This window comes from Mus pahari, chromosome 2, assembly GCF_900095145.1.
Source record: "Mus pahari chromosome 2, PAHARI_EIJ_v1.1, whole genome shotgun sequence".
Classification (NCBI taxonomy): Eukaryota; Metazoa; Chordata; class Mammalia; order Rodentia; family Muridae; genus Mus; species Mus pahari.
In genome coordinates, this window is record NC_034591.1 from 68,253,578 (window position 1) to 68,271,509 (window position 17,932).

At 44.7% G+C, this 17,932-nt stretch overlaps 1 pseudogene; it reads left to right on the plus strand.

Moving 5' to 3' along the window:
• Window positions 1-6,702, plus strand: part of LOC110316806 — a 49,015-nt pseudogene extending 42,313 nt beyond the window's left edge.
• The last annotated feature ends 11,230 nt before the right edge of the window (window positions 6,703-17,932 follow it).

The following is a 17,932-nucleotide window of genomic DNA, read 5'->3' on the forward strand; positions in this document are numbered from 1 at the left end:
TGTCTGCCTGCCTGCCTGCCTGCCCATCCACCTGCCTGCCTGTCTGCTGTACCTGCTGCGTCTCGATCTAGCAAGGTGGCCTCCCTTTGAGTATACAGCTGCCTTTCCTGGGAGCTGTCTCTTCTATCCCTGCTCCCTGAGACCTTTTCTCTGCGACTTCTGGTCTTGGCACAAGTCAACCTCTCTCCAAATGCGAGCATCCCATCACTGTGCTTGTACCCAACCCAGGCTGACCACTTCCTTACCTGCTTGCCGCCCTCGTATGGCGTTCATCACACTTGCAAGCACTTGCTTACTGTCCGTTTCTTTGCTAACTTGTAAGGCCCACAAGGGTTTGCATTTTGTTTTAAACTAGGCTGATACCACTGGGATGCAGGAGGATGGCTCCTGTGTTGCCTGTTAGGGAACCCTGTGTAGTTGCTTCCTGACTTTTTGCTATCAAGGCTCCTATTCTCCTGTAAAGCAGCCAGTTTTAGAAAACAAAGTTTTCTTCTAGTTCTGAGGCCTTGGGATTGTGTTATCACCCAGGCTGGGGACTCTCCTCATCTGTGCAGAACAGAAGGCATCAGGAAGCTGGAGGGCACGCCTTAATGGCAGCAGCAGGGAGCAAGAGTTACTTTGGAGTGAGCAGGAGACCTATGTGCGGTGCTCCACCATCGGGGAAACCTTGTGAGACCCCCGGAGGGAAGCAGGGTGCCGCTGTGGTGACAGAGATGGCATTTTTTCTGCTAGAGCCTGGTGGGTGAATATGCAGAGCAGTTTCTAGTTGATCCAGAACTGTAAAAATATGGCATTTAAAAACTCTCAAGGGTTTTGGAGTTAATTCATGCCTACAGTAGCTGCCTTGTCAGCTGGGCAGAACTGTGTGGGTTTCTATTTAAAAGCTCTAGAGTTCAGCAATCACCACAGGGGCAAGTCCAGATGGCTATGCCTTGCCAAGTTCCAGGGCTCAGTCCACACCATGGGGCTGAAATGCTGCCAAAGTCACTCTTTTGTTTTGACAGTGACAAGAGTGGTTGGAGGCTTTGGGCCTCTTTTGCTTTCCCCAAACTGAGGTGGCACAGCCCTGCTCTTGGCCTGGCAGAACGAAATAGAAAGTGCTGTAAAAATAGTAAGCAGCGCTTGCAGTGCCCCGGAGTTCCATGTTCTGTCTTGGCTGGTCTTCACACTCAGAACAGAGGGGGCAGACTTCTGATCATCAGTTGATTGGGGGGGGATGGATCAGGTGAGGGGGAGCTGAAGCGTCAAGAGGCTGAGATATGTCCCTGATCACCTAGCGTCCAGTGAGCGCTATAACTCATCTGTGCCTGGGGCTTCTCTTCTCCATCCTCCTTCACACGTTAGGGAACCGAGACGAAGAAAGATCCCTTCACCACTTGGATTCCAATGGGACTTTTGACTCCAGAGTCCAAGCTCTTAGTGAACCTTTTGGATTTCAAGATGTTCAATCCTCCTGACAAGACACCATGACACCTTATAACATGGTTTTCAGAGGTGAATCTGCACTGAAGAATTGGAGGAGTCCACCCTTTCAAACCTGCTTTGAGAGAATTCCACAGTATCTGAAAAACACAGCTCAGATATTCCATCCTTCTACAGGGGGTCACTATGTAGTCGAGGCAGGCTGCACATGACTTATGAGCCTAAGAGGGAAAACTGGAGTGGTGGGAAACATGGGAGTTAACAGTCAGTCAGAGATACACTGCCTCCTCCCAGGTTTTTGAGGCAGTGTGTCATGTAGCCCAGGCTGGCCCAAACATCCATTGTGTAGCTAACGATGGCCTTGAATTCTTGATTGTATTGCCTCCACTTCTCAAGTGCTGATATATGCATACACCACCATGTCTAGCCCAAAGTTCAGAAACAAAAACTTATGATAAAGCATTGCTTTTATATCAAAAGCAACATATGATCTGTGTAAAAATAAACAAACAAATCAAAACAGCAGTAGCAGCAGCAGCAACAACAGCACATATGCATGCATGCATGTATGTGCCCACTCGCATGCGTGCGCACACACACATACACAGACACACACACACACAGACCGACAGACAAACACACACACACACAGACAGACAGACACACACACACAGACAGACCCCCCCCACACACACACACATGCATGCACCACTCTAAGCATAGGGCTGTGGACAGAGCTGAGTGATAGAGTACTATGTACTCAAGGCCCTGGTTCAATTCTCAGTGTGGGGGAAAGAAGCACATTACCTCATATACACGTTTCCTTTCTCTGTCTGTGTGAGTTAGGCAACTGAATGTTATAAATCAGACAGCCATACTTCAGAGATAGTATGAAGTGACTGCTCTGGGAAGGAGTGTGGCTAAATAAGATAGCATATGGCTGATGTATTCATCTAACCGTGCCTGGATTTGGCTCTGAGGACCACCACAGCAGCCCTGTCTGTCTCTGGGCCAGCACTATAGCAGTTGGGCCATGTATGAAATGTTTCCTGGCCAGCACAGATATGCCTGGGTAACACGCATCTCGACAACTGCACATGCCTGCTGCACTCATGTTCTGTACAGTCCTGGATCTGGCCCTGGGGCGCTCTTACTGAGAGCCCTGGCTACACACAGACAGTGCTTTGCTTTTGGACTCCTTACTATAGACAACTCGGATACAACAGTCTACTTTTTATCTGCCCAAAGCAACCATTGAGTGTCACTTTCTTGTCTGTCTAGCGTCCAGCCATGCCCCTCTCAGGTCACTTTGAGTGAATGGTGCCTTACATGCTTAAAGAATCCCTAGCCTAGGCTTACATCTAGAGTCACTTGACCTCATTTAAATGTCCCCGGATCCCCTATTGTCATCCTCAGGCTAGTGGTTTGAAGTCCACAGCTCGGGCTTTGCCACCTCTGCCTGGTTTTGAATTCTGACTTCAGTTCCCTTTGTTAAGCCTGGAGTTACTTCAGCTACATTGATCCTAGTAGGATTTTGTCTGATTTACTTAAAAAAAAAAAATTTACCCAAATGATCACGGCTGGAAAATATTTAGAAAAAGAAGGATAAAGATTTTATATCTCAGATAGATAGGAACTCTGTTGTTATTGTTCCAAATGGCTGGTTGGGAATTCTCCTGTTCTGTCCCACAAGAAATCACATGCAGAGCAAGGGCAGCTCCTGGGTCCCCAGTACTTACAAACAGGGTTTATAAATATGGAGGTTTAGAAATGCCACACACAGGAGTGAGAGGCTTATGGCTCCACCCCTCAAAATCAGAGGCGTATTGCTCTGGGATAGGAACTCTGACATCCCACCGCTTCTGGGCTTCGGGACTCTTAGCTCTTTAACCCTTGGCTTCTCTCTCAAATATTTCCCAGGAGCCAGGCATGCAACCCTTCTAGCCTGCGCTCTCATCTCTGCTTATCTGCAGCCCCCATGGGCTCAGCTTTCCACTGTTCTTCATTGGTTTAGCCTCTTGCAGTTTATCTATCCTTAGGCATTCTCTGAGACTCTTCAGCCACCTCCCGGTGTTAAAGCTTAGAGCTTCAGCTAATGGGGTCTTTAGCTGTTGGTAGTTTTCTGAAACTCTTGCTTCTTGGAATTAGGGACTTGGGGTGCCTAGTTGTTGTACTTCTCGGTAAATCTAAACTGTCCCCGGCCACTGGTGCCACCGCTACCGCTTTTCCCAGGGCCAGTAGTTCTGGCTTCCTGCTTGCTCTTTGTTCAGCCAACCGAGCCTGTGATAGAGAGCACGGGAGCATTCAAGAAAAGACTCTGTTGTGCCTAACGGCACATCAGTGGTGGTAGATGACTATGAGACCTCCCAGACTAACCACAAAGTGGTGGCAAGCAACCTGCTTATATAGCTAGAAGAGGGGACTTGGCACACTTTTGCTTGGAGTGTAATTCCACCAAATCTCAGCCTTGTATATTTATAGTTTCCAATTCTACCAACACAATCATCACATAGCTCAATCACAAACCTCATACAGATACAACCCCTCTTCTGTCAATCATGGGCCTTTTGCCAAGGCATGGGTGTGAGGTGGGGTGGGGGCCCTCTTCCTCCTGGTCAACCTTGCTAAGGACTGCTGGTACCAGGCTCAGAGCAGCTGTTGGCAGGGCCATCAGGAGGTTGCAGATGAACTGAAGTTTTCCAGTCCTGGTGCTTGCAGGAGTGGGTGTGACTGTAGCATGGCCTCCTGTGCAGAGGTGTACGGCCCAACACCAGCTGTGGTTGCAGTATCTTCCAGTTGGAGTGTGGCTTTCCCAAAGTGTCCTTGTTCAAAGTGACCAGGATGCTATGATGACAGTCTGGTTGTTTGATGGAAATGGAGACTGCTTTGCTCAGTTGAAAGATATCATGTAAGGCAACTAGGCACAACAGATGCGTCTCACAGCTATCAGTCAAACAATCATAGAGGGGAGGAATGTGTTTTATAAAGTCGCTATTACCTTGGTACCTGAATTAGATATGGATATAGCAAAGGAGAAAACTATAGCCTGGATGTATAGGAATAAAACTATCCTCAATAAAATGACAGCAAACTGAAATTAGCAACACATTAAAAGATGCACTGCAATCAAGTTGGTTTTATTTTAGAGATTCAAAGATTATTCAATGTATGTAGACTAATAAATACAATATATCACACAATGAAAATTAAGTGCAAAAATCACATGACATTATTAGATGTAGAAAAGTCTAATAAAATTCATGATCACTTCATAACGACAGCCATAAAGAAACTAGGAATAGAACAATCATATGTCAGCATAATAAAGGCAATAGAATTACCAAATATAATACATAAAAATGTGAGTAGACTAGAAATACATGAAAAGATATTCAGTATCCCTAATCATCAAAACTGCATTGAGATTCCATCTCACCCCAGTCAGCATAGTTATCAGAAAATAAGCCAAAAAACAAACAAACAAAAACGCAACCAATGCAGTTAAGGATACACCTGAAAAGCAACCTTGATGCCCTGATGGTGGGCACACAAAGCAGTCTAACTACTGTGGAAATCAATATGGAGGCTCCTTCCAAACTAAAAGCGTGGAGGAGGTGGGATGGCAGAGAGGTTCTGGCTCTTGTAGACTTGTGTGGTGGTTTTTAACTTCCTTAACCTCCAGTTCCAGGGTTTCTGGTGTCTTCTCCTGGATTCTCAAGCATTAGGCATGCACCCAGTGCACAGACATACACGCATTAGGCATGCACCCAGTGCACACACACACACACACGCACTAGGCATGCACCCAGTGCACACACACACACACACGCATTAGGCATGCACCCAGTGCACACACATACACGCATTAGGCATGCACCCAGTGCACACACATACACGCATTAGGCATGCACCCAGTGCACACACATACAAGCATTAGGCATGCACCCAGTGCACACACATGCAAGCATTAGGCATGCACCCAGTGCACACACATGCAAGCATTAGGCATGCACCCAGAGTACACACACACACACACACACACACACGCACGCACCTAGAATATTTCAAGAAATTTAAAAATAAAGAACCATTATTGATATTAACTTTGTAAATGTCAGCCTGGAGCTTGCTGTGTCATGGGGTGACACCAAGCTCAATCTTCCTACCTATGCTGGATTGCAGGTGAGTGCCACCGCGTCTGGTGACCATTGTTAGTATTCTTGACAGTACTTAACAGTGACTAATTTCCTAGCCCTATGCCCTTAGGGGGAATTTCCTCAGCGTGTCTCAGCATTACCTAATAAGGTTCAAGAAATTAAAAGTTAGACAAATGTACATTTAAAATAGCAAGCTATGCTATGGTTGTTGATACAGTTTTGTCCAGCATGGGCTGTTGGAAGATCAAGGACAGAGTTTTAGAAACTGAAGACAAATCTGTTAAGAAAAACCATCCGACTTTCAAGAGCATTTGCTGGGATTCTTGCTCAGAGAGAAAAGAATAAAGTCAGATCAAATGATTGATGAATACTGTCATGTGACAGTTTTAATTTCTCTCTTTGCCACCAGACCTCATGTTAGTCATGATAAAACTATATATAAAGTGCCAGGGATCAGGTATCACACTGTGGCTCCCAGAAGCAAATAAACAGAACTTGAATTAAAACTTATAAACCTGCCTTTCACTGCTGCGTCTGCAACCTTGAGTATGCCCAGGCTATGAGAGAGATTTGTCTCTGGTTTCCTCCACTGTGGTAAAAGGAAGGTCTGGCTGGACCCCAGTGAGATCAGTGAAATCGTCAATTCCAGCTCCCGTCAGCAGATCAGGAAGCTAAGCCAAGATGGGCTGATTGTACGGAAGCCTGCAACCGCCCATTCCAGGGTTTGATGCCAGAAAAATGCCTTGGCTCCACGGAGGGGCCGGCACATGGGCATAGGGCAGCAGAAGGGTACTGCCAGGCTCCGATGCCCGAGAAGACGACCTAGATGAGAAGGCAGAGGGAAGGTATCTTCTCTGCACTGGGAAGATACCGTGAGGACTGAATACCATTTGTATCGCAGCCTGCACCTGAAGGTCAAAGGGAATGTGATAAAGGACAAGCGGTTTTCAAGGAGCACATCCGCAAACTGAAGGCAGACAAGGCCCAGCAGAAGCTGCTGTCTGACCAGGCGGAGGCTCGCAGGCGTAAGACCAAGGAAGCACGAAAGTGCCAGGGGGAGAGTCTCCGGGCCAAGAAGGAAGAGATCAAGACTCTAGCCACGGAGGAAGAGACCAGGAAATAATCTCCCCTCGTGTCTGTACATAGTGGCCTGGCTGTGGCCTCACATAGATCAGTCATTAAAACAAAACAAGCCTTAAAAATGATAAACCTGTCAAAAGTTTTTCAAAGAACCTAGGCATCACCCCACCACCCCACCCCATGCTATTTGGCTTGTTTTATTTCTATAATAAAATATCCGAGACAATCAATTTGAAAGGAAAGATTGCCAGACATGGTGGTCCGTGCCTTAATCCCAGCGCTGGGGAGGCAAAAGCAGGTGCATCTGTGTGAGTCTGAGGCCAACCTGATTTACAAAGCCAGTTCCAGAACGGAGAGACCCTGTTTGAGGCAACTATGAGAGCAGCAGCAGCAGCAGCAGCAGCAGCAGCAGCAGCAGCAGCAGCAGCAGCAGCAACAGCAGAGAAAAGATCTATTTCTGCTCATATTAAGTTGCTACTGTGTTTGTGGGGACTTGAACTTGGGTTCTCAACTTTCATGTAAGTGCTTTCCCCACGGAGCCTTCTCTACAGCCAAGATGTCTTTTAATTTAAATTCAAATAGGACCTCTTTTATTTATCCAAAGATTTGTTTTCTTCTTAGTTAATGGTTGGTAGTATTGTGAAATTAAGAATCTGAAAACTCATATTTAGAAGTGAAGAGAGAGAGAGAGAGAGAGAGAGAGAGAGAGAGAGAGAGAGAGAGAGAGAGAGAGACACCTAGGCCAAAACTAAGAGTCGTGGTATTTTAATGTATATTTAAATTATATTTTTAAATATATATGTGTGTACACACACATGCACATGTCTGCTGTGGCATGTGTGGAGGTCAGAAGGAAACTTGCGTGAGCTGATTATCTCTTTTCATCAGGTGGGTCTTGGGGAATCAAACTCCTGCTGTCAGGCTTGTTGGCAAATACCTTTACACAATGAGCTGTCTCACTGGCCCAAGAGTAATAGTATTTTGAAGTTATATTTAAAGTTTAAGAGTAAAGGAAAGAAAAGCTATTGAAAAAGGTTAGTTCAGCCTGTATTTTAATGCAACTTAACCAGGAAACTAAGCAATCGAAAATGTCTAACCCTAGTCGTTGAAATTGAGAAGACAGGCCAATATGAGAGGCCCAAGGGAGCCCACGGAAGGCATGCTGATGGGTTAGAAAGCATTCTTACTAGATACTGAATCCACCAAAGCCTTCATTTCGCACTTCTTAACCTCTAGGACTACGACTAAATAATTTACCTTAGTTACAAGTTATATACCTTATGTTCCCACTGTTAGTTTTTTGCCACAGATCTCATTGTACAGCCTAGGTGCATCTTGAACTTGAGATCCTCCTGCCTCAGTTGTCCAAATACTAAGATCACAGACCTGCACCACTGTGCCTGGCCTAGGGTCTCATGGGGTCCACTTAAGTCCAACATAAATTCAACATAACTCAAACACCGGGTCAAAGTAGATGACAACAATTTATTGTAATGAAGCTGCTACTGATCCACCAGGGCTGCGGAACAGACTTGGGAGCTGAGGTACAACCCTGAGGAGACACTGTGCAGCATATTTAGATGATGAAACCATAAAGGGGGGAGGAACTGGGTGGGATGTAGCATTGTCCAATCATATTTTCACATAAGGGGTTGAGCAAGAGTTTCCATCAATCAGGATAGAAGGTTCCTGGACCTGGGAACATAAACTTAGTTTGACCCTGCCAACAAGATGGAGAAGCTGTTCTTGAAATGTCTGTACTCAGACTCCTTACAAGTTGTCCCTGAGATGTCTGGACTCAGACAACTGTTTCTTTACAATAGAAGCTGTTCAGCTATTGAGAAGTCCCCAGGTCCTGTAGGGCCTGGGACCTCAACTTTAGTTTCTCCCTGTTAAATGGAGTCTAAACATGAAATGGTAGTACTTAGAATAAATTCCTTTTGCTTGTTCCCAACAGTCTTTCCTTACAGCATTCTGAAATAAACAAAGGCTTGCAGAATACTGGTCTAGCTGGGAACCTGGTCAGATCTTATCCTTGCTTCTTGTAGTACCAATACAAGGTGTTATGAGAGTTCTTATGCAAAAATTACAAAGCAATTGTACATGGTACAAAGAGATTGTACTTGGTAATGACTGTCAACTAATGTGAGATTTTCTCCCCTGCCCACGTCATCCTCCTCTGATACCGAGGCAGGGTTTGGTCCTTCAGGATCTGGCAAACTCCCAGGATCACATTCTAAGGCTGGCTGAGATTCCTTACACATGCTTAAGTCTCTTACACAAATGGAGTTATTGCATATAAAATACGTATATGTATATGTATATGCATATGTATATGTATATATATTGAAGGGAGATGAAATTTAAGATGAAATTTGAGGTCTGATTAATGTAACTTTGGTTGAAAAGAGATGGTTGTGAACTTTGGATCTTAGAGCTGAGAGCACCATGGGACAGGCCCAGGCATGCCCGGGCAAACTCATTGTTAGAGCGTTCTTGAGATTGTCTGGCCATTAGGATAATGGGAGAGCAGGAAGGGCCAGGGCTGTGTCAGTGACCCTCCGGCCCAGCACCGTCTCCTGGTCCATTGTCCTAGTGATAGAGTTATATGTTAACCACATGTTCCCCCGATTCAGATAAGCCTCCGGCCCTCAAGATTGCTGACGTTCCGGCTTGCACGTACTCCTTGCTGACATGTGATTGGGCTGCTGATGTTTGAATAAACCAATCGTGTGAGGCCATGCCAACTTCCCCGACCCCAGACCCCTTTTCCTGTAAGAACTCCTAACTTTCGAGCCTCGTGGTCGATGCCTCTACCTCCTGCGTGGGGTACGCATCGGCCCGGAGCTCTGCCAATAAACTACCTCATGTTTTTTTACATCAAGAAGGTCTCTCGTGATTTCTGGGTAAGCCCTTATCCTGAGACAAGAGCGGGGTCCCCAGAAAGGGGGTCCTACAATATGTCACTTTCATCTTCCTCTAGATGACATATTCCCACTATATATAGGTGCTGTGTAATTAATGATTATAATTGCTCAGTGAGTACAAGCAAGAAAAATTCTTGCTGAGTGTGTTTATTAGAGACACAGGTATTTTCAATGCAGGATTGGTGGTCTGGGCCCATGAGGAACTCTGCTACAGAGAGCCAATTGTTCTAGCTGGAGGGCAGTTTTTGCATATGAATACAACATTCATTCGCACTAATACAGAGTCCATTCTGTTGTTTGAAAGGGATGTCGTAACAATACCAGAGACTTGGTGGCATGTCACAGATCAGGTAGCTGCAAGTTCAAGGCCCCATGGGGCCTGAGCTTTGGTTTCTACTGCAGTTTTACCCTTGGTTTGCTGGAGGCTGCTTTTCTGAGGGATCCTCATCCTGCCTTCCGTGTCTCTTTTGTAATCCACATCACTTCCTCTTTTAAGGACACCCATCAGGCTTTTAGACCTGCCTGGATGGCCTTGTGGAAATCATCTCTTTAAAGGCCTTGTTTCCCGGCATGTTCTGAGGTACTGGGTTTCAGTCCATCACAGATGCCTTCCGTCGTTTGGCTCATTGTGTGAGGCATTTGGAGCAGAAAAGAAACCACCCATTCTACCTCAGAATGGAAAGGACAAAGCTCTCTGCAGAGGATTCCCTGGGACGAGTGGCAGGGATCAGATGAAGTTGCCCCATCTTGACAGAGCCCTTTCATCCCTATCTTTTAAAGGAAAAGCCACAGTCTAAATCAAATGGCCAATTCTTGTGTGTTGGGAGGCTGTTTAATTTAACACCCTGCTTTGTAGTCTGCCCAGGTCCCAGGAGGAGCTGCAGAGCGGGCAGAGCTCAGCATTGCCTGGGGCACCATCTAACATTGAGCATCTGCCTTTGGCAACTTGCACTTTGTTGGCAGTGGAGCTGTCTGTCAGCAGTCCCCAAAGCCCAGAGATGCACATATATCTTAATTACATTGGAGAACACATGGAGGGGCACAGAGACCAGGGCAGAGAATCCAAAATGATACATCTTTGGGGAAAATCTCTGTGTAATCTGTTTTGCTGACCTTGAACACCTCCTCTTTGAAGAAAAAAAAAACAACCCCAAAACAGAATAATAGTACATATTTCTTTAATAAAAAAATTATTCTNTGGGCCTCATCATCCCCAGCCTTTCATAGTATTTTTGTTTGACAACCAAAAGCCAGGGGCTTGTATTAAAATTCTTGTGCTTTCTTTTTAATTGCTGGCCGGGGTGTGATTTCAGTAAAAGGGGCACAGTGCATGTCCTGGATGCTCATGCGGTGTCATTAACATTACTTCCAGGGTCTAAGTCTATCTAGCAGCAGGGGAAAGTGATACTTAATTGGATTTTTGCAATCTTTGAGGCGACAATCGCTCTTTTCTTTAGAAGCTGTATATTGAGTTCAGAGTTGAACCAGCACAGCATCTTCCTATTAACTTCACAGGCAGTTAAACAGAGACAGATAAAACTACATGACGAACAGTGCTCACAGCAGCTGAGAGCCAGAAAAGGAAATCTCAAAATCCTGTATTTCAGCACATTGCGCCTGTGCTCGAAAACCTTTCAATGATCAATAGGTATGCAGAAAATCTCCTTTTGCCCATCGTCCTCTCAATACTGTGTCCTAACGCTCACATTGATTGAGAAGGTGAGTTTGGAAGGCGTCCATAGACCTGTCAGAAGAAACTTGAAAGGACAAACCTCAGGAGAGGTGAAGGACACAGCATAAACAGCATCCCTGATGACACCTGTGGGCCGCGGAAGCCCCTAACCTAGTGCTACAACTGGAGAGTTCTCCAAGGTGAGTTCTAAAGAACCCTTACCACCCAGTTTGCTGGCTTCCGACGGTATCAACAGTTTAGAACCCATCACTTTATGGCATGGCTCACACCTAATTGTCTTTATCCTTGAGTCTAGAGACACCTGTTGGAATTTTTATTACCGAATCAGCATTAACAAAAAGAGAATTAAAGATTTTATAATCTGTGAATAGTGCATTTGTATCCCTGAAAGGGTTTCATGAACATGGGTTAATAGACTTCTTGGAAGAGATGATGCGTGACCTTTCCCCTGACAGTTTCCCCACTCGCTACTGTAGGTGTGAACTTAGACATGAACTATGAGTTACTTGAAGTCTGTCATTATAAGAGACTCTGAAAGGCTCTGACTATAACTTGGACATAGAAAGACCCCATTCTGTGGACATAACCCATTCTGCCGCTTCTGGGATCCCGTGGTCATGCTGGAGTAGTCCAGGATGTGTAACTAAGTCCAAAGAGCAAGGGGTTCAGCACAGCCTTCAGAGGTCTGGAAAGGACAGGGTTGGGAGGGGGATAGGATGGGGTTGGGGGAGTTGAATAGCAAGTATTGAGGGATTTGTTGGACTTCTCAGTTAATGGTACCACGATAGCACATCTTTATAATAATATAACTTGCAAGTGGCTGATACAGATCATTCCTGAGAGGCGCGGGCAGCACAGTTCTTCATACATGATTTTATTATCCAGTAAGGCAGAGAGAAATGGAGACACAGGACGACTGGATAAAGAAACGTAAAGGGAAATGAGAAAGCGCTTTGTATATGCATCTGTTTTATGGACTGACACTGGGCATTGGGAAATCTATTTGGGTTCCAAGTTCCTGCCATGAGTTTATATTTAAACAATAGCACTTAAACAAAGCACAGTAGGAGATTCTCAAAACACCAGGAATGACTAGGAAAACAACGACAACAAACAAACAACAAAAACCCAACATTGGTAAGTTGTGTCCCACTGTGGTCTTTCTGCTTTAAAAACACAGTGGGGGATGGGGCAGTTATATTCAAAGCCCTTCCTGGTCTGCCAGGAGAACCTGAGTTCAGACTCCAGCACTCACTTGGAGCAGTTCACATAAATGCAGCTTGGACCCAAGATAACTTCAGTGCTGTAGAGAAGTAGGGGCTTTGTGGGTTTTTTTTTCTTCCAATTTTCCTTTCCTCCCCCACTTCCTTTCTGTGCCTCCTCCTTAAGTACCTAAGGGATTAAAACAAAAACAAAAACAAAAACAAAACAGGAAACTAAAATCAAGCAAGGCCTCCCTGTGTGTACTAAGTGCCTCTAGCAGAGAGCTACACACACTCCTTCCTCAGATGAGCTCCCGAGACAGGCAGGCACACAGGAGAGGGGTAGCCTCGAGGAGTTTCTATGAACAATTGTCTCCTTGCTTGTCAACCAGATTTCTTTATTTATTTTAAATGAGTTAGTCCCTTGGAAGTGGAGTCAGAGGGCTCAGCAATTTTCTCTTTGGAGACTGGCAGTCAAGGAAGGCAGGACTACGTTAATCATAAACGAGCCAATTAATTACTGCTCTACTCCCTCTCGAGGGTTGGCACTGGCAACGGGTGGGTCCAAGTTATTTAGGGAACTTGACACCCAAGATGACCTTTATGGAATCAATTCCGTGGAAATAAATTACTCTCTCAGACTACAGGATGCAGTTGTCCCAGGACGTGTGGGGAGGGGTGTCTTTTTGTCTCAGGTTAGTATACATGCTGCTTGCCATGATAATTAAAACCCTGAAGCCATTTGTGGAAAAGCTAAGGTCTCCGTCACTCAGATTCTTTGACTGTAACAATACTGATTGCTAAGAGTCCCTGGGGCTTTGTTCTGCTGAGTGATGATGTGTCTGTATTTGAGTAGGGTTCAAAGAGGTGTGCTGGAACTCCCAGCAGCTCCTGGAGAGGCCTAGGTGGCAGGCAAATTACACCTGGAGAGAGGGCATCCTGGGAGAATATCAGAGGAGGAAACCCAACGAGAAGTTTCAGAACCCACAGTGTTCTGTTAAAAATGTTTGTGGCAGGAGGTAGCCTCTACAGTACAAGGTAACAGGCAGTAATGTGACCCACCTAGTGGCAGTCCCTGCTTAAGAAGGAGGTGCCAGTAAGAGCAGAGGATTCCTTGCTTCCCTCAAAGCACAGGGCCTTTCCCCCTGATTCTCAGTGCCCAGCATCCTTTTCCCTGCCCAAGGCCTTATCCATACGTGGATGTTCCCTGCAGTTCAGTCACACCAGGAAGGACCAGACTTCTCCAACATCACCCCCTGAGGGATGGATAAAGGGACCCATGGGGACTTCTCAGCAAGGGTATTGCAGTTAGAAAAGCCAAATGGAACTCTGGCCCCTCACATGAAGAATCTTCTAACAAGTCATGGACTGGTATACCATGCTGGTGTAACACAGCCACAGACAAAATGCTGTGTTTCCATGTGTACACAAATATATTCACGTGCATTACTAGAAACTGTCCTTTTAAATTTCACTAAAAGTTTGGTCATCGACAATGTCATGCAGGTGAACTTAGGGCTTCTCAACCTGGGGACTTCTAATGTTTGTGCAGGGCATGGGTGTGTGGTGTCCTGTGCTCTTAGGATGTAGTGCAGCATCTCTGGACTGTACACACTAGGTGCTAGTATCATCTGCAGTACTCACACCCCAGTTGTCTCAAGTCATCTCCAAGTGTACTCTAAAGGACACACTCCTATCTTACAGTGTAAAAGGCACTTGCATATTCTGATGTGTATCAATACAAGAAGACTGTAAAGTGCCAGGGGAATATATTTGTTCTTCATTCCTTCTGAGAGGGGACTGGAAATGGATGTTGTGGTTTTAGCTTACCTGAATTTTATTTTCAATTATTTCTTTTACAATGAGGTCACCTACCGTGGTTACCTGTGTAATGAAAGGAAAATGAAAGTAGGACTGTGTTTAACTGGGAGGGGCCCTCCCGTCCCATAGAAAATGGCACCCTCCCTCCCTTACATTGCCTGTGGCCCTGAGTATTTGATTGGGGTTTTGGTAAGACTGTTGATGGGCCTTTACTTAAATGTCCTTCTCCTCCTGGGGTGGAAAAATTGGTGATTGAGACATGCCTTAATTTAAGAAGCCCAAAAGGCTGGTGTGAGCTCTCCAATTCTAGGGAAAAAAAAAACAATTAAAAACAAAACCCAAATCAACAACAAAATAACAGAGGCAGGAGAAAAGCCACCAAATATTTCTGTGTGACTAAATTTCACAAGCTAGAGAGCAGAAAGAAGTTGACTCACTGTGTTAAAGTGGGGATAAAAATGGAGGCATGAAGGAAATATGGGGGTATAGACAAGAAATGAGCAGTATCAAGCCACAGGCAAACTCGTGTGTTTGTGTTTGTGTGTGTGTGTGTGTGTGTGTGTGTGTGTGTGTGTGTGTGTGTGTGCGTGTGTGTGTGTGTGTAGCTGGTGTTTGAATGGTCATGGCTGAGTGAGGCCATGGTTCACATGAGCTGACTGTCACTAGAATCACTAAGGGAAATGAGGAGAAATACATCTTTAGACTCCACTGAGAAAGAGGCTGAAAAGTCCATGACTGACACCGAGACTCTGCTGTAGAAGACTCTCCTGAGGTCAGGGTGCGCTCAGAACAATTCAATTCAGAAAGCCAGGGGGGTTCTACATGCATGCTGCTCTTCCCCAGTGGTTCTGTGTTCTCTCTACTCCAGAGCTGATCAAGTAAACCAGCACAGTGACGGTAATATCTGAGGGGAACACAGGGCTGACTGTGAGTGATGGTGCTCTTCATAAATTTGATTTCCAAATGTTTTTGGAATGGGCTAAATTGTATTACCAAGTCATAATGAGCCATTGTTCTTGTTCCAAATTGGTGTTTCAAGAAATTTAAAGAAGGAGGCACACCACCAGCTCATTTCACAGTAAATTATTAAGTACTTCTGACCACTAACAAAGCTATGAGACAATCAAAGACGAAGAAGAATGTCTTCTAAAAAGACATAGAAAAAGAGGGCTAAAAGGCATAGACCCAGCTCCTGGTCCATGAGGCCTAATCCCATCAGAGCTGGGAAGGAGGATGGGGTGCCATGCTGTGGACTCAGTTGGACTCACACTGATCAGCCTTGTGGAGTTTCCCAAAGTGTGGGACATGGGGCTGCCACACATCTGGAAGGTCACTGTTCAGCACTCTGCTGGGCTCTGCTTTAATGTCAATACACACAGGTGATCTGAACAAATTGGGCCCTCAAGTCTTTTCTGAACATTTTATTATGAAAAAATTCAACATACAGAAATGTAAAAAGCCTGCGTTGTGAATGTCCATGTCCCCTGTGATAGGAGAGGAAGAGCCAGCAGCTGCTGACTAACAGGTCACCACGCCGGCTTTGTCTTCAGGTGCAGTTTGGTGTGTTGAGTGTCACTTGCAGACTTTGTAGTGCCTTCCCCTAAATGCTCTCATACTCCTCTCCCAAGAATGAGTTTTCTAGTTTTACAGCTATCTTTAGGAAGTAAACTTTAATTTTGTTATATAATTAAACTATAATTTAGATTCAAACTTCCCACTGTTGTTTCGAAATGAATCTCTGGAAGAGCTAGAGGTCTGACCCCACTGTTGGCCCCCTCTCCAGCTCCCCCCCTTTCTTCCTCACTGCCTCTGTAATTTTTCTTAAAAAATTAGGTTTCAGGCTAACTTCACACACCACATTTAGTTATTATTTCTCATTAATTTTTCAGAAGCTTCTCTCTACTCTTTGAAGGGTCCAGCTTGATTACCCTATAGATTCCAGATCTGACTATGTCCTCCCGGAGCATTTTACTGGCTCCCTCAGCCCCTTTTATTTCCTGAAAAATGGGAGTTAAGCCTGGAGGCTTGGCTGATAGATTTGGATTAAGACTTTTGATATGAATATTAGATAGAACCATATTAATTGTATCACTTTAGTCTTCTAAAGTCTTTTTAAAATATTCTTAAGGGGAATAGGAATATATTCAGTGCCCAAAGCCAAAATGATTTTTTTTTAATCGTATCAGTTGCATTTTTAGTGCAGACAGTTGCAAACCAGAAGCCAGTCTCTGCACTTGTGCTATCAAGGTGGTGGTGACAGAATGCCTCTTGGTGCCATCTCAGCATTTAGATGTCTGTTTATCCCTACCACAGTTTCAGAAAGCACAGATGGATTCGTACTGGGCCATGGGGGACAGGAGAGATTTTTAAATAGATGAAGAGTAAATGAAGTGGCCCTCTCCCATTGAATTCTTGAGACAGAAAGAGGGAAGGACCACAAAAAATTGAAAAGGCATACATCAAAAAGTTTAAAGATGTTAGGTTGAGGGGAGTTGATAATTATATGTGCCACCCTTCACTATGAGTTTTAACCAGCCTGGCAGACATAGTTGTCAAGGGGAAATGAAAAGATTGTCACCAGTAGCCTTTTTGAAATTTTAAAAATTTGTTTGTATGTATATATGTCTTTGTATGTGTGTGTTTATGTGCAGATGTACTCCCCTAGAGAGGGCATTGGATCCCCTGGAGTTGATGTAAGGAATTTCTGAGAGCCGGACTTGTTAAGTGGGCACTGGGCTCTGAACTCTGGTCTCCATCATTGCTCGGCAAGTCCCCTTTCCCTCCCAGGCAAGTGGCTTCACCAGCATTGCTGGGCTGGGGAAGTCAGTTATGCTTCATCTTTCCCCTAAATTGAGCTGACAAGTTCTATGATGCCTAATGTTATGTGTCAGCTTGATAGGGACAAGAGGTGGCTATGTATTGGTCAAATAAGATATACTAGTAACTATCAAAAAGTATTTTCTGCTATTTGTCCTGTATGAATGAATGAAGAACATTTATTCAACTTTGTACCACAAGATTCATAAGCTTCCTAAATAAATAGTATACAGAATAGTTTTTTGATGTGTATGAGTTTGATCCCACACACAAAGTAAAAGCTTGCCTCTTTGAGAGACTGTGAATCTGTTAAGAAAGTTCAGGAGGGGGCTGGTGAGATGGCTCAGTGGGTAAGAGCCCTTCCAAAGGTCCTGAGTTCAAATCCCAGCAGCCACATGGTGGCTCACAACCATCCGTAATGAGATCTGATGCCCTCTTCTGGGGTGTCTGAAGACAGCTACACTGCACTTACATATAATAAATAAATCATAAAAAAAAAGAAATAAAAAAGAAAATTCAGAAGGGTGGGGTGAGTTTATGTCAGGGTTCCCTAATGTATCTGGACTTTTTGATTGGAAATTGTGGTGGTTAGCTTTAATTGTTAAGTTGATATAACCTAGACTTACTTGGGAAAAGAGTCTCAAGGAGGGATTATCTACATTGAATTGGCCTATAGATATATTTATAGAGGGATTGTCTTAATTATGTTAATTGATTTGGGAAGACCCAGCCAGCTGTGGGTGGCATCATTCCCTAAGAAGAGGGAGACAGAAGCTTTGCAATTTTATGAGGTTCCATTTGTCAATTCTTGAT